Consider the following 23343-nt stretch of genomic DNA (forward strand, 5'->3'; position numbering starts at 1 on the left):
CACCAGGGCCAAACAATAAGTCCAGACAGCTCTCAAGTTGTCTGAAGGTCGTTAATTTCTTAGCAAATGACTAGGCAAACATTTTCTTCCAAGCATTATTTTCATACTAGAAGTGTATCAAGGAAGAGGAAGATAAACCTCCTCTTGCTTACAGCACATATGAGCAGTAAATGAAGAAAAGAAATACCACATGTGTAGTGTTAACACTTATGATTTACTTTTTCCCCCCATATTTTTCAGTTAACTGTTATATCACAATGCAGCGTGTACTTCTAGCTGCCTTTAACAAAAGCAAAGCAACACAAGCTGTGTGGTACTGCACCTCCCCCCACGGGTGGCTGGCTTTGAAGTTCACTCATCACTGGGACAGAGGCTGAAAAACTAAGCAGGCACACCACCTTCTCCTCCTACAGCGTCGAGGACCTGTCCTGCAAAATCCACATTTTTACCCACACAGCTCAAACACTGATGCATAGCAACAAACACGAATGCCAAGGAACTGCTCAAAGCAGCTAACGCTACCCTGGTATTTAGTATCAGGCACGTCACAGGACTTTACAGAGCAAGAGCTCTGGTTTTCTTTCATTGCTGTAGCATACCAAGTGCAGACAAGTGTTTTTAAAGGAAAAAAACCGTACAGTGTAACTGAAAGCCAGACTGAGCTGCTGTGTCTGCTTTGTTTGCCCGTGCCCTTCCGCAGTGCTTGACTAGCCAGCCCGTGTACAGCCAGGCTGTCTCCCCACAGTACAGGTCATTTCATGAGCATGCATTATTCAGAGAGCACCACGGCAAGTGGATTCAGACACTGAGATTTTAGAACTCGCCAACACCAGAACTTTTTAATAACTTTGCTAAGTGATGTTTACTGAACGCTCCTACTGCAACCCAACAGCCGTTGCGCTGTCAGCCTGACACCAACGGTGCTGCAATCCAGTGATCTCATGGCTGGTCATTTCCTCAAATACAAGATGGTTGTCAGGTTACTTCTGCACAAGAAAAGAGGAGAGGAATGAACCTAAGGGTGGCCGCCTTGTCAGGACAAAAAAAATCCAGTTTCCACTGAGAATTAGTTTAGACATGACTACTAAATATATTCCTTTGTGCTGTGGATTAGGCCAAAGATTTTGAAGCAATACGTATTTTCCCCTAGTGATGTACCCATTTAAGGGCTAATTTGCTTCCCTGTAACCTCAAAAAAAAAACCAAAAAACAGGGGGTTTTTTTTGTTCTGTTTTGTCTTTTTTCTTTTAATCTGAACTTCTTAATAATAGCCGCAGGTAAAGTAAATCTGTACGACCCAGTTTTGTTACTTGTGGACAAAGGACACTAATTAGCATGGGTTTTCAAGCTGGACATAATGGTATATCAAACCAATTTCAAGTCCTCTGTTTTCTCCTGTCCTTTCTGTTTAGTCACTTGCTTCGACAGATTTTGTCAGTGACTGCAACTTCAGCTCTGCCTGACACGTTGAGCTTTCACCAAGACATCTTCCAAGGTTAAACCTCAAGGTTTAAAAACATCCTTTTCTTCCCCCCTCTGAGATGACCTTTGTCAGTTGCCCCAGTTCTGAGAAATGAATGAAGGGTTCTCAAAACATAACAGATTTTAGTAGTAAGTTGTAGCTAAAAGGAACCTGTGTGACCTGCTTTAGAGACAGGGACAGCTAAAAATACTGCTGGCTGGGCAAGACTTTCAGGCAGGTTTTTCAGATCATGATAATTAGGTAATTCCTCCAGGATTAACAATATACAAGGTTTTTGCTTGGCATTTAAAATATTTTTGTTCAATGTATAAAATCATCAAGGAAGGGTAGACAGACTCTTTAGTACAGTGGTTAACCCCAGATACAGGATTACTTTAAGAGACTTGACCTAATGCCCACAGAAGTCAATGGGAATCACTCCATCAACTCAGCAGAAATCACATTAGATACCAATTTTCATCTAAATATTAAAATCCGTTAGTTATACTAGCAGATAAAAAGTCTATCAGAGTCAACACAATCTGTCAGTTTCCCCCAGGAAGGCTATGTCCTCTGACTGATTTTTACCTGCATAGTAGTCTCTGAAGTGCACTTCAGAGGTCTTGTAGAGGTGCATAAGATGTCCAGGTCTCAAAAGATGCTATGAGGAAGGCAGCATCAGCCTCAAATCCAACCCAGACACCACCAACCTCTTACAGAGACACTTCAGGTCTTGGAGGAAGATGCAATAACCTCCAACAGCAAAAGCGCTGCCTAGTTCACTTTAAACTCCTTTTAACCATTAGGGATCACTTAAAATAAACCCTATAAAGTCAGTGAAGTACAGCATTTTAGTGTTTCTTTTTCTTTGTAAATCCCAATATCCATGTAAATATCTAACTACCTTCTGTACTTTGAAAACTGACCTCCCATACAGACATCTGCTATGGTCTTCTTGCATGCACCATACAAAGGATTTTCATTTCACTCATCTTGAGCCGACTGCTTTTGAAGTGCTTCAGACTTCCTTTCTCACAATACAAGAACAGCCTCCTGATCTGGACCTGTTAAGCAATTTATTACCTTCTAGATTTCTTGCACCCATTCTGATTTGCCCTTTCTGATGGAAAATAGTTAAGTTTCTAGGTTTGTGAAATCTTCCCGGCTACAGGCCATCAGTGCCCACCTTTCCTGGCATCCCTTAAAAAAAACAAACACACACACACCCCCTATGTAAAGATCTAAATAAAATTCAAACAGTGTTTTATTATTTACTTAAAATATTAATAGAATCTGAGATCTGAACAACTTGTTTCAACAGAGGTATTTTGGCCGATTTCGAGGTGTATCAAATGGTATCTTTATGACTTTAAAAATTAGTAACATTGAGTGAATCACCCTGAGTCAGCCTTCTGTATTCACATCAAAAATTTTCCCAGGGAGCCGTTTCAGACAGATTAAAACACTCCACATGGCTTAAGACTTTCCTTATACGCTTGTTTGCAGCACTTATTTGCAAGCATTTAAAGCATTATAAATCACAGAATCAATAAGGTTGGAAAAGACCTCAAATATCATCAAGTCCAACCTGTCACCCAACACCTCATGACTACTAAACCATGGCACCAAGTGCCACATCCAGTCCCCTCTTGAACACCTCCACCATCTGCCTGGGCAGCCCATTCCAATGGCTAACAACCCTCTCTGTGAAGAACTTTCTCCTCACCTCGAGCCTAAACCTCCCCTGGCACAGTTTGAGACTGTATCATGCTGTAAATGAGTCCAATTCCAGGCTAAAACAAAGAAATACACAATCAGGCAATGTTTCACTTCCTGCAGAAGTCTTTGCAGCAAATCATTAGCGCCTACAAACAGTCTTTGGAATAAGGCCTACAGGTGGAAAGGGGCAGTCGTGAAACCCAGTGTGCAGGTACTGCATTTGCAACTCCATGGATCAGAGAATGGTACATACTTGATAGAGAACTGTCAAGCAAGAATGTAACTGTCAACCCCAAAGACACCACACGTAGCCCACAATTACACTCACAAGCTGGGCAACCACAAAGCACTCTGGAGGAGAGACAAGAGACCTCCTCAGATTTATCAGCACTTAGTTTGCATGCACACAAAGGCATGATGTGAGGAGCTGTGACAGAGCATAAACGAATACATGTGGTCTGCACGTCTTCAAGGACTCCACTCACAGGCAAGCAATCCTATCCTTAAGCAGGATCAAAACACTCATTTGAACTTCGGGCGTCTGCAAGCAGTGTGACACGTACACACAACACCAAGGGCCCCAGAAGTCATGCATTTCAGGGAAATAAAGATTCAGCACAGCCCTGCCAAGCACAGCCTCATGCCAAGGCATTCTGCCAGCAGGTCCACACCCAAGACAAGGCAAGCAGAGCTCTCATGAGCAACACCCCTGCCGAAGCAAAGGTGGAGAATGTCCTCCCAACCACATCACTTGGATTGCTGCTTCCCAACAGCACATGCTCTTGTCCACTGCAAGTGCCAAGTATCACTGCAGTGGAGTTCTACACCACCAAGACAATCAACCCGAAGATTCACCCACATGCTCTGGTTGCCCAGTCAGGCAAAGCACTTCTGACATCTGGGGTAAGCTCGATGAGCTTCTGCTCTGAAGCACAAGATAAAAAAGGGAAACAGGTTCATCAGTCTGTTCCAATGAAACTCAGGCCTAGCCTTGAGGAGAGGCAGGCTTAGGACAACTTCTAATCTGGAAAAAAGCCTGACTCTCCTTCAGGTGCAGACCTCTCCCAGGTTCCCAAAATATAGAGCCAGATTTGACTCCACAATCTCCATGTAGTAATACTGAGTACAATCTTTCACAGAGACACAGCATGACCAAAGTCATGTATGAATGAGGAAATACATTTAACTATATCCAGTGGGAGCTGAGCACAACAGGGTGAGCATAGACCCACACACAGAGTCCCAGCAAGATGATAACCACTGTTGGGCAAACTATCACCAAGCTCAAAGAAATGCCAGTTTATTCCACTCACCCCAAGAGAAAATGGGTTGAAGAGCATTAAACAGGTTTGGAAAATGTCCAAAACACCACAATGATCCTTAAAGAACAAAGACCTCATCAGAAGTCTGTTCAAATCTGCCCTTAATAAAATACAGGTAAAGCTTCAAATGTAATTGTTATTTCTGGCAGCGCACCAAGGAGTAAAATAAAGGCAACTATCAGGCAATGCAAAACAAATGACTATATTGCAAATCACTCATTATGAACCAGTTCCCTAGATGAAGAATTGAGCCAGTGTGAAACCCAGGTAAAAATCAAGTTGAAGATCCATGACTGATGCCTAAGCACACCATGACTCCAGGTCATATCCCCTGCAAAAAAAGTAACTCTTGATAGGGTGGCTCTGGGAGAAGTTTAAGGAGCAATTTCTCCTCACTATAAACAGTTGCCAAAGTCACAATATAGCCCACTCCCTTCACTGACTATTTTAAAACATGGAAAGCTTTTGTAACTACGACCAAAATATTTTTTAATCTTTCATAGATTGGTTTGGGTTGGAAGGGACCTTAAAGATCATTCAGTTCCAACCCCACTGCCATAGGCAGGAACACCTTCCACCAGACCAGGTCACTCAAAGCCTCAGCCAACCTCATCTTCAGCACCTCTACGGAGGGGGCATTCACAACCAACCTGGGCAACCTGTTCCAGTGTCTCTCCACCCTCACTGTAAAGAACTTCTTCCTAATATCCAGCCCAAATCTCCGCTCCTCAAGCCTAAAGCCATTCCCCCTCTCATCACTACAAGTCCTTGCAAAAAGTCCCTTTCTGACTTTGTCAGCCCCTTGTAGATACTGAAAGGCTGCTATAAGGTCTCCCTGGAGCCTTCTTTTCTCCAGGCTGAACACCCTCAGTTCTCTTAGCCTGTCCCTATAAGGGAGGTTCTCCAAGCCTCTGATCACCACATTGAGTCTCTTTAATTTAGAATAGAATAGACCAGACCAGGTTGGAAGAGACCCTCAAGATCATCATGTCCAACCTATCATCCAACACCACCTAATCAACTAAACCATGCAACCAAGCACCCCATCAAGTCTCCTCCTGAACACCTCCAATGACAGCAACTCCACCACCTTCTCGGGCAGCCCACTCCAATGGGCAATCACTCTCTCTGTGTAGAACTTCCTCCTAACCTCCAGCCTAAACCTCCCATGGCGCAGCCTGAGACTGTGTCTTGTTCTGGTGCTGGTTGCCTGGGAGAAGAGACCAATCTCTGCCTGTCTACAACCTCCCTTAAGGTAGTTGTAGAGAGCAATAAGGTCACCCCTGAGCCTCCTCTTCTCTGGGCTAAGCTACCCCAGCTCCCTCAGCCTCTCCTCATAGGGCTTGTGTTCCAAGCCCCTCACCAACTTTGTTTCCACCACTCTAAACATATTTCCATTTACATAGCTGGTTTTACCTATTTTAATACCCACAATCCTGAAATGCACCCTTTAAGAGCTGAACAAAAGGTGCTGCTTGTCTACAGTCATCTTCTGTCACCACTCCTGCCGTCAAAAAGCCCATCATAAAAGTTACGTGTGCTTCTTCTCCCGCGATAGAACATTTTCCTCCACAAACTATGCACTAATGGAATTAACCTTTAAAGAAGAAATGAGATTAGGATTTCAAACAAAAATGTAGTGAAGATTTTTAAAAGCTAGGCCACCAGAAAAAAAAAAAAATAAAAAGGAAAGAAATAGTTGAGGAAAATAAGTGAATTATTTAATAGCATCACTCCAGAAGGAGCTTTACTGCCTAACTGTCCTGAGTAGAGAAACTATTAATGATCTTCAGCTGGTTGGACACAGAATTAGCACTGTTTGGAAAAAATGAATTGTAAAGCTTTCTGAGAGTAGAAAATAGAGGGAAGGCAAAAAAAACATTCTAAGTTTGGTAGAATCTAAAAAAATTACAGAAGTGTTGAAAAGTAGGCCGCAGATAATGCTTATTTACACAGCCTTGCAGAAGCAGGGACGGTTTTCAGTCCTGCATAAAATGCTGCTGACCTGTTCATACTGAAATGATAATGGGGAAAAAAGTCCGCATGACATTTTGGTGGCCTGTCCGTGAAAGAAAAATGATTTTGACATGTAGCACTAGAGAGAAGCAGTAGAGCAAATCTCTTTTGAAACAGGCAAGGTAGAAAGATCTATCTAGAAAGATGGAGATATCTGCAGAATAGTTGAAAATCATTAATATTGTATTATACTTTTTTTTTCCAAAGTAAACACATTTTTTCCCCCATCGATTTCGAGTGTTAGTTCTCTTAGAAGAATTCAAACACAAATCTTTATCCTCTGCCATTATTGCTCACAGGTGTCTGTGACATTCACAAGGTAAGTCCCTTCATCTAAAAGGGGATCTCTTTTTCATTTTGTACAGTGGCCTTTTTCCCTTCTTATCCAATAAAAATAAGAAGCCCTGAACATCACAGCTTCTCACTGCCTTTTGGGGGCTGCGGTGTCAAAAGGGAGGCAAAAGGCACAGTATGTTTTTGAAACAAACCGGCACATTTGTACACATTGCTCTTTTACATACACCAATAACATAGGAAGACCTCAATCAGCATTTTGTACAAAAAAAAAAAAAAGCACTCATTGGAACAGAAAACAATCCACTTGCACAGAAGCTGAAGAACTATCTTCTTGCTCTTCCCTGCAGAAGCAACATCTCAACACTTATAACCCACAGAACTTCAGGAAGAAAATCTGCTCCTAATCTGATTACTGTCACCTTCCCTTTTCTCACAGTGCTTTTGGAAAGCACTTCCTACTCCCTCCCTTACTGCAAAATTAAGTAAATAACTCCTTCCCACCTGCACACTGAGGTGCCCTCCTCACTCCCCCAGCACTCCAGAGTGATAGCAGCAGGTCACTACACCGCTCACACATTTTGGACAGCAAGGAGAGTTGCAGTCCCTACCACTTTGTGAGAGGCAGCTCCACACCTACTGCATCAGCAGCAGTCTGGTTTTGCAAGGGAGGTTACCACCACTGCAAAAGGGACTGCTCATGCCTGTTTGGGCACTGCTGCAATTTACCCAATGCTGGCATGGGGCCCTATTTAAGAACCATCTACTTAAGCTTGCTAAAACCTGTAAAGATTACAGCAGAATTTGGTAATTTGCTTTTGTATTTTAAGCTGTAGCCTGCCACAAGCTGCTTTAACAATCAAAAGTCAGCACACAGAAGGGAAGACCATGCAGCTGAGAGATTGGTAGGCTGTGTCCTGAGACATCTGAGTTATCTCATGGCTTGCTAGTGTTAAAAAACAAAATGCCTATCTGACTTTTCTCAGGCTGTGCAGTCCCATTCCCTTGGGCATTCACTGCACCTATGAACTTCTTTAATCCACTAACCAGTGCAAAGCTATTCAGCTCTTCCCCTCCCTCAAAAAAATTATTTTTCTGCTGATTCAGTGAAATGGCCCAACATCAAAACAGTGTAAGGTAAGCTACAGCAACTGGGAAGGGGAATGGGAAAGGGAAAGGGAAAGCAGCAACTCCCCAGCTTTGCCAGCTGCAGCTTAGCCATTCATTGCTCTTGCTCAAGAAAATAAGTTCCAGGAGAAAGGCTTTCATATAAAGGGCTTGCCTTGTGTTAAGTAACTGGGTACACAAACTTTATATGGAGTTCATGGTAAAGCACAAGACACAAATGTAAAAATGGATGTGCTAGGTCAGACCACAGGTCCTGTTAGCCTTAATACGCTGCCTTCAACACAGCCTGTACGCATACGGCTAAAGAAAAGCAAGCACAGGATGAGCACATCTGCACTTCCCCCAAGCACCTTTGTAGCCTTCAGTACTGTCACTGGCAAGATTAGTATAATTTGTCCACTAAGTAGTCCCCAGAAAACCTTTCAAACATTTCCACAGGCTTACCACCCACCCCTGCATGAAGAACCCCTTCCTCCTGCCCGAGTCTGAAGCCTGGCTCCTACAGAGCTTAGTTACTTCCCCTTCTCTTAAACTGGGAAATGAAATAGCTAAATTCTCCTCAAGCTGCTCGTTAGTTCACAGACCTCTGTCATATTCTTCCTCAACCACCCCTTTCCTAGTTATCCAGATCTCTCAACTTGTGTAGTTAAGAGGTGCATTAAAGGAAGGGGAGAAGAAACAGTACCTAACGTGTGGACAAACCATGGATTTAGACACAGCATAGTAATGTCCTGTATCTTATTCTTTACTCTTTTCATAGCATTTCATAAAATTCCATATGCTTCTTTTGATCACTACTAAGCACAGAGCTGATGGTTTGATGGAATTATTGTTGGTCTCAAGATCCCACACCAAGTGGTGACAGTCAATATAAAGTCCACCACATTGTACAAAATGCTGAGGCAGTTTCGGGCTACTGATCATCTCACATTCACCTACGCCAAATGCAGGTACCACACACTTGATCCTTTTAAACAGTATCAGGAACCAAGAAAACATGTCACAAATTGAGTTAAAATCTGCAAGTTATGTGGATCACTGAAAATGAGCTAGCAATAAAGAAACCTTGTACTTGGGACAAAGATGCTAAAGCACTTAAGTGCAGAAAGCCTGTAGTATAGAACAGTCCCACAAAGGCAACTGCATATGTAACAAGGAGTTCCTTTGGGCTTTGATCTTTTAGCTATCTGAAACCTCACAAAAGTTCAATGAAAAAGGTACAAGATCCCAAAAGAATCAGATTCCCCACTTCTCCACAGCAAGCTTCTAAAGTTTCTTTTTTATGACCACCTTCACAAAAATAAATAAATCACTTCTAAGTTAAAAAAAAAAAGAAGGAAAAAAAAGTAAACCAAGGCATTTCCACTCAATTCCTTTCATGTCCTTCCACTGCCTCATCCAGTGTCACATGTTCAGTCCTGACCTTTCCAGATTCTCCTCTCTGCCTCACCACACTTATTCAGACTATCAAATTCATTTAGTGAAACCATCCTATCCTTTCACACTTGACTCTTTTCACAGACAAGCAGTTCATTTTCATGCAGACCCACTTTTAACTTCAAAAGGTTGCTTTGTATCTCAGCTTCTGATGTTCCTTGTTTAAAACACTTTCAAATAAGGATCTGAAGAGCATTGTAGCTGGGAACCCCGTGCATCTTCTCCACCCCTCCTCAAAAAAGGAAACAAAACAAAAAAAAACCCACACCACCACAAAACTCCACACTACTATTAAACAAAGCGAGAGGCCACGCACCCATCCAGGACTTCTGTCACTCATCAGTAGCTCCTGTAGCTTTCCTGTGCACATCGGAGGTCACAGCTAGCACTCAGAAAATTGAGCCTATGACCCTCAGGCTGGATTGGTCTCCTGGAGTTACCTTCACGGTAACATTTGCCTTTACCTTAAACCTCCTCTGAAGTTATTTGTTTCCACTTACCCACAGTGGTCGTAACACAACTTTTCACAAGGTCTCACAGCGTCAGAAGGCAGCAAGACAACCTGACAAACACTCACTATCATCCCCTCAGTCAGCTCTGCAACCCAGCCAAAGTGAGAATATAAACCTTTCCATCACACCACTGACAGAGAAAGCCACCCTGCAAATACATTTGCTCCTCACACAGACGCACACAAAAGACAGCACTGCAAAACTGAGTGGTAGAAGTTTTTTCATACCAAGCCACACTGCTTTGTTTTCATTTCCAGTGGCTCAGACAATCACATTTCTCCAGGCAGGTGCAAAGCAACACCACGCTGCCCTCCTCTTAACAGCAGCACCTAACACTTCAGCACCCACCACACAACTGATACCAAACCATGGACCTTTTGGCCCAGAGAAACCACTTTGTAGCCATCCAGAGATGCTCTGGCAATCATGCAAAAACAATCTGACTAACAAGATTATATGCAAACCCATAAAGCAATTAGCCGAAAAGATACAGTAGGAAGTCTGCCAAACTTACACCTTTTAAGCACACTTAGAAACTGTATTTGTGTTACAACAAACTGCTATAAAAACTAATGTAATGGCTCTATTAATTGAAATATTTTTCACTAAGCTCACAAATACAGGAGTAAACATGTTCATAGTTCATTACACAATCAAAGTTTAAGAACTTTTTTTTTCCCCATTTAAAATGCTTAGAACTCAGTAATTTCAGGAAACCATACTGAAGAGTGTAGCTCACTACAATGTATTTCTCATTAATTCTCCTGTGAAACATCTGAACCTCCAAAAACTGACTTACAAGTTAATTGTGCACAATTTGGACACTCTGAAGTCCGGAATTCAGAGCTCAGTCTAGTCACAAAACCTGCAAGATGAAAAACACATCATAATCATGCTCTTTTCTTGCCATAAGAAACAAAAAAAAAAAAGTACTAGCAGAATTTTTTAAGCCACATTTGAATCCCAAGAGGTGAGGCTGTTTGAACTGGCTTTCTCTCCCATAAAACTCACTAGCACTTTCTACCAGAACACCACCAAGTTAAAATTGCAGCAAGTATTTCCTCCTCAATTTCCTCAGGTTTTGGTGAAGGCAGGCATTTTAACTAGTCAGCACATACACAGTCACCACAGATCTTCAACAGAAGGGCAATATCGAGTGCTTCAGCATAAACAACTGCTCCCTTGCCCTTGAACCTATTGAAAGCAACACAAGTTTTACATAAACTTCACTTTCTTACAGCGGACACTGCATCAAAACCACAGCAGTTGGAGTCAAACAATTTTCCAGTTGGCTGCAACACCCACTGAGAAACAAGACCAGTTCAAGATAAAACCATGTCTCCACTATTACAACGCTGGTCAAGCTGCGGACAAGGAGATAAACGAGTTTTTAAACCATTAGGGTATACTCGCACAGAAGTTCAAACTGATTCTGCAGAGAGAAATTTGGATAACTGTGATATGCCTCTTCCAGTGCAATACTTCATTCTGATTTTTTAAGAAGTTATTAAAATTGAACCATCTCAGCTTGCTGGAATTTCATTTATTCATTATTGCAATGCAGAGTTAATGCAGGAGATTAGATTAGGTTTTGACAAGTCTTTTACAATTCTCAGGGCAGTCTTGCTATTTCTGCTTAGGTTTGTAACTTTATCTTCCAGCTAACCTTTACAGTGTTGACAGTATACAATTAACAATTTTCTCCCTTGCCTGCAATCCCCTACCGACAGCAGATGATGCTGTTGCAGTGACATGCGTTCCCAGCTCCTCCTGGGAAGCCTGGTACAAAAGCAGCACCCCCAAAAGCACCCCCTCATGCTCCCCTCAGGTACAGCTCCCTTTTGAGATCACACAAGACTTGGCAATATGCTCGAAATGGAGGAGGCCATCACCTAATGAAACATGACTAACGGACTGCTGACTGTCCAAATATTTAACCACTCTCGAATGCTGTAGGTCAGGTTGGTTAATCAAATAAACTTGCACATCCGGAGGAATTGCCTGTTATTTGTGTTTTCTTTTAGCCCTTACCTAACTTTAGGCTCTGAAAAGCTAACAACCTCTGAGCAGCTAGGAATATTTGCATACAGAAACCAACAAAGCAGATGTCACAGTTCTCCATAACGAGCTGAAAACATGGGAAAGTTCTTCCAAATGAAATGCTTTTGCTGAATAACATGACAAGTCTTCCATGCACAAAGGCAGCACCTGCTGATGGGAACTGACAACACCTGCATCAGGTACCTGGAAGTATAGCCCAGAGCAAGCAACCACACTCTAAGCGGGAATCTAACCCAGAATCATCTCTCCCAGACTTAACCATTAAAAAATACCAGACCAAGAAAACACCAATATGGATAGACAAAAGTAGATGCAAAGTATTTTCAGTGTATGACAATGGATATGAAAATAAATCTAGGATTAAAATACAGCTTAGTTTCACTGATTTCTAATAGCGTTTGTCTCCATTCAACAAGAATTTATGCACCATTTCAACCTGATAAGAATTTAATTCTAGGTAATAAAGCCTTACAAATTGAATTTTAAGGGGGGGGGGGGAACCCCTACAGTGTTTCCCAATTATTTCCAAAGCTCCACAACTAGACTTCAACTGAAGGAACAAGGAAAGCTGCCACTGCAATGGCACAGCTGACATACGACCCTGGGATACAGTGGCACTAGCAAACAGCCGTAATAAAAATCAATATTAATTCTGTAAACTTCTGTTTTGAAAATAAAGCAATGAAATTCCCTCATGCTCACCTGACAAAGGGACACAGCTCAGACCAGCTTTGTCAAAAAGGGGTTTTAAAGTCTTTTTACTTGGATGTAATGGATTCCAAGACTGAACGTGTACTGAATGTTCAGTGAACCAAGTAATTTTTAATAGATTCCTCAGGGGAGTTTATTTTATATTTTTAAGTCACTCTGAGACCTTGGAATGACAACCTGATTCAGAGGAAAAGAAAGGCTAGATAGCGTTTGTGGTGTAGGGTATTGTGTTTCTTCCAGGGTTTTTCCAAGGGAGGAACAGTCAACACTACTGTAATTTCTTGCTTTGTACTTTAAAGGAGTATTCATTTCTACAAACCTTGAGCTTATAAATCCACTTTTGAAAACATACACTGAGCGATTTTGAAGATCCTGTCTGCCAAAATACTCCGTCAGCAATTACAGAAACTCAACGTAACAAAAATCTGCGAAGAATTAAAGTTAGAATGAGGCAGCTCCCCTCCTCTAGGCACAGCTGCAAAGAGGTAGGTGATAGTAAAAACACCCAAGGCCAGATTTGAAACCCAAATATGGCATAAATGAGATCAATTTGTAGATTTCAGATTAACCACCCTCTCTCCCCAGACCCTCCAACCTTATCAGCAAGATCCCTACGACGGGGCAGCAGATTCGGCATGAGAAGCAACTGTCCCTTGGAAGAGGAAATTTTTCCAGCTGTATGATTAAGCAAGCAGGAAAACAAGATGAGGAGCCTCAAGCGCTGCCGCCGTTAGCGTGATTTCAGCAGGATTAGGCAGAGCACGATGGAGGAAAAGCTTCAGACAATGAGTCCTTTCATACACCAGAAACAAAACCTACAGTTAATCACACCAGCGATTCAGTTGCTTCCACTAATTCCTAATCAGACATCAACAAATAAAGCGAAACACTTATTCTTGGTTTAATTCTATGAAATAAACACAAGTGAATGGAAGTGCTCAGCCCCTACTGTAAAAACGCCCTTGCCCCTCCGCTGCCTCATGAATGGGGAGCTGCGAGACACACGAAAGGTTGGGAAAGGAGCTCTTCCATAAACCCATCCACAGAAAAGGTTTAGAGGAGCGCTGCATTAACAAGCAAGAGAAACTTCAAAGCCAAGAGACGAACTCAGTGGAAACCCTCCTCCATACAAAAAAGACCTTGAACCACAGTCATTAGAAAAAAAACATCTGGTGAGCTGCTTTGATTTTTCAACATTAGTCACTGGACAGAAACAAAACATCACTGGTTTTTTTTTTTTTCCCTTTATCCCAAAGCAGCAAATAATTGCAAATCCACTTCTACATATAACCTATCATTTATCACCTCATCAGTGACTGCTTGAGTCTGATGGAATTAAACACTCGAGTCAGGCAGTTTTTGTTAAAAGCAATAATTACATTGTTACTAGAATATACAATTAGATAATGAAAAACAAAAACAAATCTGTCTAGCAGTATTTTTTTATGCAGTCTCACAGAAATATTACCAGACTGGAAACAGGCAACATAGTAATAATAATAATAATAATTAAAAGGAAAAAAAAAAATAAATTCCATTTCCACTGAAGTATAGCTACTTCTAATTTAAAACTTCACCCACAGGCAAAAATACATAAATGATTAGCATTATAGTGTTTATTTTAATTACACTGTGCAACAAGAATCCAAGATGCTGGCTGTTAACTCACTTCAGATACAAAGAAAGCCAGTATCTGAGAGCTTACCCTCCATTTACAACCTACACAGTTGTGTCAGCCCCTCCTGTAACCTAAACACCAAAAGCAGAATGTCTGCATTTCTCCTAACATCCAAACCCAACGTACAATAGAGGGATCAGTTCAAAAAGAAGAAAAACAAAAACAGGAGGTCAGGAGATCCCTCACCTGCTCCTTGTAGACAATGTTAAGAGCCGTCAAGAATTCACTGGTCTTCAAAGCACAACTCCTCAAAGTTTAACAAGAAACAATCCCAACAGCTCTTTAATTCAAAGACACATGTACAAATGCTTTGCAGCAACATAACTGCTGCACAATGCATTCTTTAACATCATACAATCCACAGTGCCTGCCCTGAACACCTAATGAAATAAGCCAACACAACACAACTCATGATTTCTGCTGTATTAAAGATGTTTTCCATTGCAGCAGTGAAGCTGCTGGTCCCTGCAGTTGATTACAAGTCATTTTAAGACAAAGATTTGCCCATCCATCTAGGTGGTTTTGGCCAATGAAGAAACCTTCGATGACTCTTTAGTCATGCCCAGCTTTCTGATACCAAGGTGGGGGGATCACTGGAAGACCATGGCAACCCGCTGCCATGTAACCCTTCAGAACTCTCCCTTCTTGCAATTAATTATGCTCCTTATTCCTTCCACAGGCAAAAGCAAGAGATTGGCTGAGACACGGTATAACATCATGCTTCTTTATTATGTTGTTTACAAAGAAAAAGCTTCAGGTAAGAAACATAGTAGGACCCAAGCACAATGAGCAGAAGTAACAGTTTGCTCCTACAGAGCTGCTGGAGTTTTACCACTGAGGCCCATGAGTTTGTCCTGTGCAGAGATGAGAAGTGCCCCTTGCCATCGTGGCCTTGCCTGCAGACCCAGACAGCCAGGGAAGTCAGCAGCAAAGACAGAAAAACAAAGTGTTATGTTTTCTGTCAGGAAGTAGGTATCTCTGTGCAAAGGACAAGACAGGGGTAGTGAAAACCCACATTCCCTTCGGTCTTATCAAAATTTAACTACAAATCACAGAAAGCTACATTTTGCTTCAATCCCCCCCAAAAAAAAGAGAAAAAAAGGCAGTTAAAAATCATGGCTATGCTACAGGCTTCCACAAGCTTCCCTTGACTTGATCTGTTTGGGTGGAGAATTAGGATCCAGAGATTACTGACCTGTGCGAAAAAGCATCCCCTGCAATGGGACAAAGCTCAGGAAATTAAGTTAACAGAAGGGCTGTGTTTAACTTTTTAGCCAAAAGGTCCCACACAGGTACTCTACCTTAACACTGCACCCAAAGCATAAAGTGTAGTTTCAGAAGCTATAAATACGTAGCAGAAACTAGAGAAAACCCCAGTGAATGAGAGCAGCAACTGTTACCAAGAGACTTCCATCTCCAGAAAGTTTATAATTTTGCCTTCATGTCAGAAGGCAGAATAAAAGCAGTAACTCCACAATCTGCTGAAATCTCCCTAGGTGTAATTCCTCAAGTCTGCTTGGGGAAGCTACCAAGCTACCCATGAACAAGGCTACAGAGAGGAGACAGGATTTAAAGTGCGTTCAAAAATGCTCCAGTTAAACACACGTGTACAGGTATGCGGGCTTCTTACCACACAACACAGAGATGAGAATACATAAGACTGCAAAGGAAGTTGGTATTGCCCAAGAACAGTCAACAAAACCAATGAGAACATATATCTCACAAAATTATTTTCATGCCTCGTAGTTCACAGGTTTAAGAGGCTAATTTTCATTGTTTATGGTAATTGCATTTTGTGCTTCACTCAACTTTGACATGGAAAATGATATTGTGTGCATCCTCTAGTCAGCTGCAAATTCTGTATTACAAGTAGTTAAAATACAACAGACAGCACATAACAGGTTTTTCCTTAAGAGAATTATTATTGATTCTGTAACAACTAAACCTTTGATCCAATTTGGAGAAATAAATGTTAATAAGATACAGAAACATTATTCCTTTGTATCTGAAGGAAAAAAGTACATTATAAAAAGGCAACAACTCCATCCGAAAACAAGAGGTCACTTGCCCCCATTTCCTATCTGCCAAGTACATTAACACCTCAAATTCTTAACACAGTGCATGGAAAAGATCCTCTTTTAACAATTTTATGGTTCTCCTTCAAGATAAAAGGTCAGAAGGCACAGTATCTGCCAGGGGAAAAAAAATAAATATACATCCTAGAATCCAAACCCTAGGCTAGCCTTTTTCATACTTTTCAGATCTAATTTACCTTACCTATCAAAATGCACGTAGGTTTATGCAGAAAATCTAACCTGTCAAGATAATTACCAAAACTCCTCCAGAAAAAGAGCAAGAGCCACACAGTCATCGCTCTTCCAACCCTCCTCACAAAACCCTCTAAAAAAACCCCAATGGCTTTTCCAAAACCCTCTAGGATCTAATTTTGTGAGAAAATTTAGCTAAAGAATCAAGTACCATCCCAAAAATAACTTCCTGCTCCTGAAGACAGAGGAGATATTACAGAGTTCAAAGGCCTGGCTGCCTTCAGCAGTGAGAATGACACACTGGAGAAGAATCCATATACTGGAGGGATAAAAAAGCAACCACGCTACGTGGACATCATAAAAGAGACCAGATGTTAATCTTTGTGCGCACACATGCGATTTGATGTCAAACACTACACTTGCAGGAGGGTGGGGGTAAAAGTACCACAAAGAGAAAAAGGAAGAGAGGCCTATAGAGCCAATAGGCCAATAGATAACTCCTCACCACAGTCAATCACAGAAAGAGTGATGGATGCTCCATGCCAACACTTCACATTTTTCTTGGTTCGATTGCATCTGACAACTCTGAACTATAAGCTTCCTGTGCCAACCTAAGTAATTCCTCTCCTTCTCAGTGAGGCTCAAAGAAAGTGCCTACCCACTTGCCAGTTGCAACTGAAATTTATGCTAAGAAATAAATGTCTTTTAGGCGGGCTGTAAACTGGAAGCTTCTACACCGGCTGAAAGAATAAGAGTGGGACCACCCTATCCCTTCCTAGATCAGTGGCACTGCTGTATTTCAGCTATAGTGTGGATTGCACTTAATGAAAACATCCAAACAGAGCTACTTTCTCAGAATACCAATCCCAGGTATTAGGGGATGCTTTTGTCAATTTTGCTCTCAAGCAGGCTTTTTATACACATTGTTTCTATCCTCTGCTCCAAAACCCCTAACTTATCTCTAATCTAAAGATTTCTGATCTCTTGAAAATTTCCCAGATAATAGAGTCCTTAAAGGCATAAGACCGGTTTCATCCTCTTTCCAGTAAGGCAGAGGTGTATATACTACTTAATGTTTGTGTGCATGCAATGTAACTGCTTCAGCTTCCCTTTCTTAGCCTCCTTTCACAGCTGGAGGAGACTTTGACCTTCCCACAGACAGTAAAAACACTTGCAAGCACTGGTCACTAGAGCTCTCACAAGGCAAAGGCTAAGGACATGCACTCCCTCTTCCCCATAGCCCAGAAAGCCGATGATTAACAGAGAGCAGAAGAGACTGGCTTTGTGGCACAATGGATTAGAACTAAATTAGAAATTAAAAGAAGAGGTCATGAAGGGTTTAAAGTCTTCCACTTAGGGCTAAGGGGATACTGGGCTCCTTAGCTTTGCAGGCTAGGCTTCCCCATGGGTGTTCTGTCAGGCACCCCAGCATCCATAACTAAACAGGTGAGACACACAACATAAGAACACAAGACCCTGACACTTCCACTCCACTTTTTTTTCTCTACCCTCCTTGCCACAAGCATAGCTACAGAATGTTTACATGTCCTGGGTTTTTGAGGGGTCTCTCCAAAGGTTCACATAACAAATGACAAAGTCAGAAATAAAACTTGTATGGTTGCCATGGAAAGTGGTCTCTTCCTCTTTGATCTACAATCGTGGCCCCTTTTCCCATGCTGAACATCATCCCATTTTCATTTTAGCAGTGACCAGAACTATAGGTCCACAACAACACTGCCAAAATTCAAATGCCAGTTAGAAACTCAACTAATACAAATATGAACACACATACTGCCCAAAACCAAGTACTCCCTCCTATAGAAAATAAAAATAGAACAAACGTTAGCACATGCACAGAAACAAAGCACAATGAGAGAAAGAAAGGAAACAAACGTCTCAAGACATGCAACAGCACCATGAACTTGGTTTTTAATACACAGAGTAGTAGGCCTCTATCATAATCTTCACAAATAGAGCCAAGTAGAGCTCTTTCCCTTTGCTCATTAAAGCTCTACAACTGGTGCCTCCTGTATGCCCACATGTACCATTTCATTAAGCTCACTTGACATTAGATGAAGGAGTACAAGAAAATTGCATATTCCCTGCCTAAAAGTAAACTTGTCATTTAAACCTTGTGTATAGATAGGATTTGATACAGCACTGGCACAGTGAGTCATTCGTCAGTTTCAGAGTTTGTAACGACAGTATTCTTACATATGTTTTGCAATACTTTCCAGTAAGCTACAACCCCATGTAATTGTAAGTTTTTTACTGGAAAGGAAGCCTAGAGTTTGGATTTGAACACTGCACTCAGACCTGGAGAAACAAAGCTCACTTTTATGGTCAGATTTCAAGCAAAGATAAGAAGTCTTCACAAACTGTATGAAAGATGGAAGTCAAGGCATGGCTTTTAAAGGAGAGCAAGCCGTGATGGTGAGCATCGCTAGTATTTCTCAATGAATTCTTCCAAACATAAACAGAAGCATCTCACGTGGCAGATTTCTTCAAAAGCTGTTTCTTAGCTACATAAGTTAAAATTGAATTCATTCAAACATCCAGTAGCTGTTATTAATGCTTTACTGGAAAATAATAGGTGCTTTTACATCCTTCCATGATGGGGTGAGATAACACATTAGAAGTTTTCCCCTACTGTCTTACTGTCACCTTTTAAGCTGCAAAAGGGACAAGTAATTTAACTCTCAAGCCTGGCTGAAGAAGCACTGAAAAAAAAGCCACTGAAAGAGAAACGTTTGTCCTGGCTAATAGTACTAATGAGATCAGCTGAGACTCTTCTCTGGTGGCATTCAGCTCACTCCAGTGCTTTACAGAGAAGTCTGCAATTCTTCAAAAGGAGCAGCTCCCAACTTCAACTTGCAGTGGAAGTCGACCTCTTCAGAAAGTTTTTTTTTTAAAGCTGGTTATTATTATCATTATTCCTCTCTACTATCTAAATTCACATCAAATTAATCTACCAAATTGTAGATCTCCTGTTATCTGATAAAAAGCTGGAGGGAAAAAGTATGCTTTGCACAATTAAAGCTAGCTGGTTAAAACTCAAGAATGGGCAGCAACAACCATGCTTTTTTTCCCCCCTCCTAATTGCATATACTATGACCTACAAGGAATATTTTTCTGCTTAAAAGTAATACTTAAATGGAGATCTATGGCTGAACATTATCACAAGGATTGCACTTACTTGACAGTCTGCTATTAGCCAACTCCATTATCGCTATTTGCAGTTTTTAAATGCACAGATTCAGAAGTAACTGTACAAAGCCTCCATTACAAGTGGATTTATGGAAAGCCACAGCAATAATCATCCTCATTAAGCATATCTTCCCACAGCCCTGCATTATGTGGACACAAAGAGGAAAACATTTTTTCTCCGTTACCCACAAGCTTAGATCTTTCTCCTTATAATCACAAGCTTTGACTGTCTTCTCTGCTTTTGCCAATGACAGTTATCTCACATTCTCAAAAGCAGAACTTCAGCTTGGTTTTTTGTGTGTGTTTTTTTTTTTAATTATTAAATAAATAAAAATGTAAACCAAACCAACTCTCAACTCCCAACCAAATGGCAGACATGAGGTAGGATGGCTTCTCCTTTGGTTTTCCGTAAATTTACATTTTCTCTAGCAACACAGGTGAGAATAAAATCTTGTCTATGGCTTCTACTATTTTGCTAACAGCCACAACCCGTATCCAAGACATATTTATGGACACACATGCAAAGAAAAGGGCAGATGGCAATATTTGTAACTAAGCTTAAATTATAACACTCTCCCGAGCTCAAGTGATGTGTTAACTCTTTGGCCATGAACTGGTTTAACCCCTTCATGTGTATGGCCATGCTGCATCCTATTTCAACAACCAGAACACATGACACAGGCTAAGAAACTCCCACATTGAGGTGGTCAGATAGAGACAGAAACCGAGAACTTCAATAATCCAACGCTGTCACCCACCACACAGTCAGAGCACACACTGGCCAGGTTTGCCATGCAGATTTTACTTCTTGCTTTCAAAGTTCAGACTGCTGATCATGCGCTTCAATGTACAGATATTTATTACTCCTACGTCCTCAGCCCCACAGCGAACCACGACGGCAGAAATAATAAAGTCAGGATTAAAGTACACTCGCTCCCTCCATAAAAGCGTTCTCAGGAGCCACGCATTTCCTGCATTCACAAGGAGTGCAGTGGACTTTATTTTAAAAAGCTGTTTTCAAAGCTACACTGGCAGGCGTGGAACAATCGCCCAGGAATCAGTCACGGAGAGAAGTCATTTGCCGCACAAGACCTCAGTAATCTCAAATTAAATTTGTCATTTCGCTAACATTTACCTTGAAAAATGAACAAAGGTGGTTATACAAGCAGCGTAAGGAAACTCTATTTGCTCATCATCCCTGCTCAAGTTAGCCACCTTCAGAGATACTAAACCAGCAGATATTCAATGTAACTTATGCTTGAAGTTTTGATTATCTAGTTACCTTCAAACTACAGCACTTTTTATAGCTCAGTTCTACGATGACATGGGAATATTTAATCTGATACTAACAATATAGCTCCGTTTGGTAACATCTGAAATAAATACAGAACACCAAACCGCTTTAGAACAGCTGCCCCAGTCAGTCTCCTGGAAACAGAGCACATCTTTTCTACACAAAAGATCTGCGGGAACAGATCGTTGTTTAACAGCGCAGAAATACTTTCTTGCATTAAATTTAATTTACGCCAGGTATTTCAACTGCTTGAAGTTAGGTCTGAGGACAGTTTCGGGCTGCCGAAAGCCCCGAGAAGGAAACACAGCAGCCTGAAGCGCTCGCCTTGAGCTTCACCTCCCGCTTCCCTCGGGCTGCCAGAGCCCACCCAGCGCCCCTCCGGCACGCCCGGGGGAGGGGTGCCCGCCCCCTCGGGCATTCCCCGGGGTTTCCTATCAGACGGGCAGCCCAACAGGTTGCGGAGGCGGCTGCAGCCATACTCCCCCGGGAGGACGGGCGGGGGAAAAGGGGTTGACCCGACCCACCCCGGTTTTGGGAGCTGGCACCCCGAGCACGGCGGCGGAGCTCCCTGCCCACTCCCGCCGTGGGCCCTTTGTTCTCGCCACCCAAGACGACGCCGCCCGGCAGCCCCGCGCTCTCCCAGGCGGCGGCTCGCCCCACCGGAGGGGGTGGTGAAGGCGCGATCTGCCGCCCCCCGCCGCCCGACTCGCACCCCGCTGCAGCGCCCTCCTTCCTCCTGCCGCGGAACGGCCGGCGACAACCGCGGGGAAACGCTTCGGGCCGTCGCTGACCACACGGCGGAGGCACCGCGCCCGGGACGCCCCGCAGCGCTGGGCGCTGCGCCCCGCTGGACACAGCCCTTTACCCTCCGCTAACCTTCCGTGGGAGAACCGCCAGCCGGGGATGCCCCGAGCGCCGCAGCCCATCAGGAAGGTCACGCCGCCGCGGCGGCGAGCCCCGGCGCCCCCCGCTGCACACCCGGCACCGCTGCGTGCGTCGGCAGGTGCCTAGCTGCTCTCGGCCAACCCGGTGAGGCCCCACGGGACGCAGCTGGCGGCCACCGAGCACCGCGTGGCGGCCCCGGCGGGCGCGGAGCGGGGGGAAGGGTGCTCTAGTACCGTTCTGCGGCCCCCGCGGGGCACCCGGGGCGGCGGCGGGGCCGAGAGTGGCGGAGCCGGCGCTGGATCCGCGGAGCTCAACAGGCGGCGGAGTTTGGCGGATTCCCGGGAGACGAACCCGCCGCGCCGGGAGCTGGGCGCGGAGCTTAAAGGGAAACGCGACGCTGCCCAGCCACTTACCAGAGCTCCGGGGCTCGGCCGCCCGCATACTGCCTCTGGGCTCTGCACTAGAACCCGCTCCGCTCCCCGCCGACCGCCCGGCGGCTCCGCTCTCTCAGCTTCAGCCGCCGCTGCCGCGCGGGACCGCGCTTCGCGCGCGCCGCCGCCAGCCCGCCCCCGCCGGGGCCGCGCGCCGCGCCCGCCCCGCCGCCAGCCCAGCCCGCCCCGCCGCCGCCGCCGCGCCGCCACCTGCCGCCCGCAGGCTCACCTGAGCTGGGCTGGGCCCCGGCTGCTGCACTCGGCCCCGCGGCGAGGCGCGGCACTGCTCCCGGCCGAGCCCGGCTCCGTTCCACTCTGCTCCGCTACGGCCTGCGCTGCGCTGCCGCCTACCCCTGCCCGCCGAGTCGGCCCGCAGCCGGCGGGCAGGGCCCGCCCCGGCCAGGTGTGGGCGGGGGCGGGCGGGGGGGCGGTGCGGCGGGGCAGGGCGCGGCAGAGACCCGGGGCGGGCACTCGCGCGGCGCCGCCGGAAGGAGCTGGCTTCGCAAGTGGGTGGGCGCCGCGCCGCCCCTCTTCGTTCTCCGCTGGCCCGGGCCCTGCCGTGCTTCGGAGCAATGTCCCTTACTCACGCCAGGTCCCTCCGTTCTTAACCCCGGGCCGCCGTGGCGGTTGAGTGTAGGTCTGACCGGAGCTGGCCCGGAGCTGCCGGCGGGAGTTGGAACTAATAGGTGCAAGGAGCGCCCGTCGGGAGCGAGACTGGAGCACTCCCCACTCGCCCGCGGAGTGTCGCCGTCCGTGGCAGCGGTGGCTGAGCGCCACGTTGAGACCTGTTGCGAGTGATGGCCGGTTTGAGCGTGTGCCGGCTGATAGGAGTTGTGCCGGCTGTTCCAGTTGTCCTAGCAGAGCGCTTCTGCCGCATTAATTACTCCAGTCCTTTCTTCTATCCTTCCTGATCCCCCAA

General features: G+C 44.2%; 1 protein-coding gene across 18 annotated transcripts in view; it reads right to left on the reverse strand.

Annotated features, from left to right (window-relative positions):
- PTPRF (protein tyrosine phosphatase receptor type F) overlaps window positions 1–22762 on the reverse strand; it is a 416351-nt gene extending 393589 nt beyond the window's left edge. For 16 of the 18 annotated variants that reach the window (XM_054165224.1, XM_054165218.1, XM_054165223.1 and 13 more), the window contains exon 1: window positions 22654–22762. The gene's annotated coding sequence lies outside the window, so the exon portion shown is untranslated. Of the gene's footprint in view, window positions 1–22406; window positions 22518–22653 lie in introns of those variants that run through there. The other 2 variants (XM_054165225.1, XM_054165207.1) reach the window with 1 other exon arrangement.
- Window positions 22763–23343: the final 581 nt, after the last annotated feature.

Source organism: Dryobates pubescens, chromosome 11, assembly GCF_014839835.1.
Source record: "Dryobates pubescens isolate bDryPub1 chromosome 11, bDryPub1.pri, whole genome shotgun sequence".
NCBI classification, from domain to species: Eukaryota; Metazoa; Chordata; class Aves; order Piciformes; family Picidae; genus Dryobates; species Dryobates pubescens.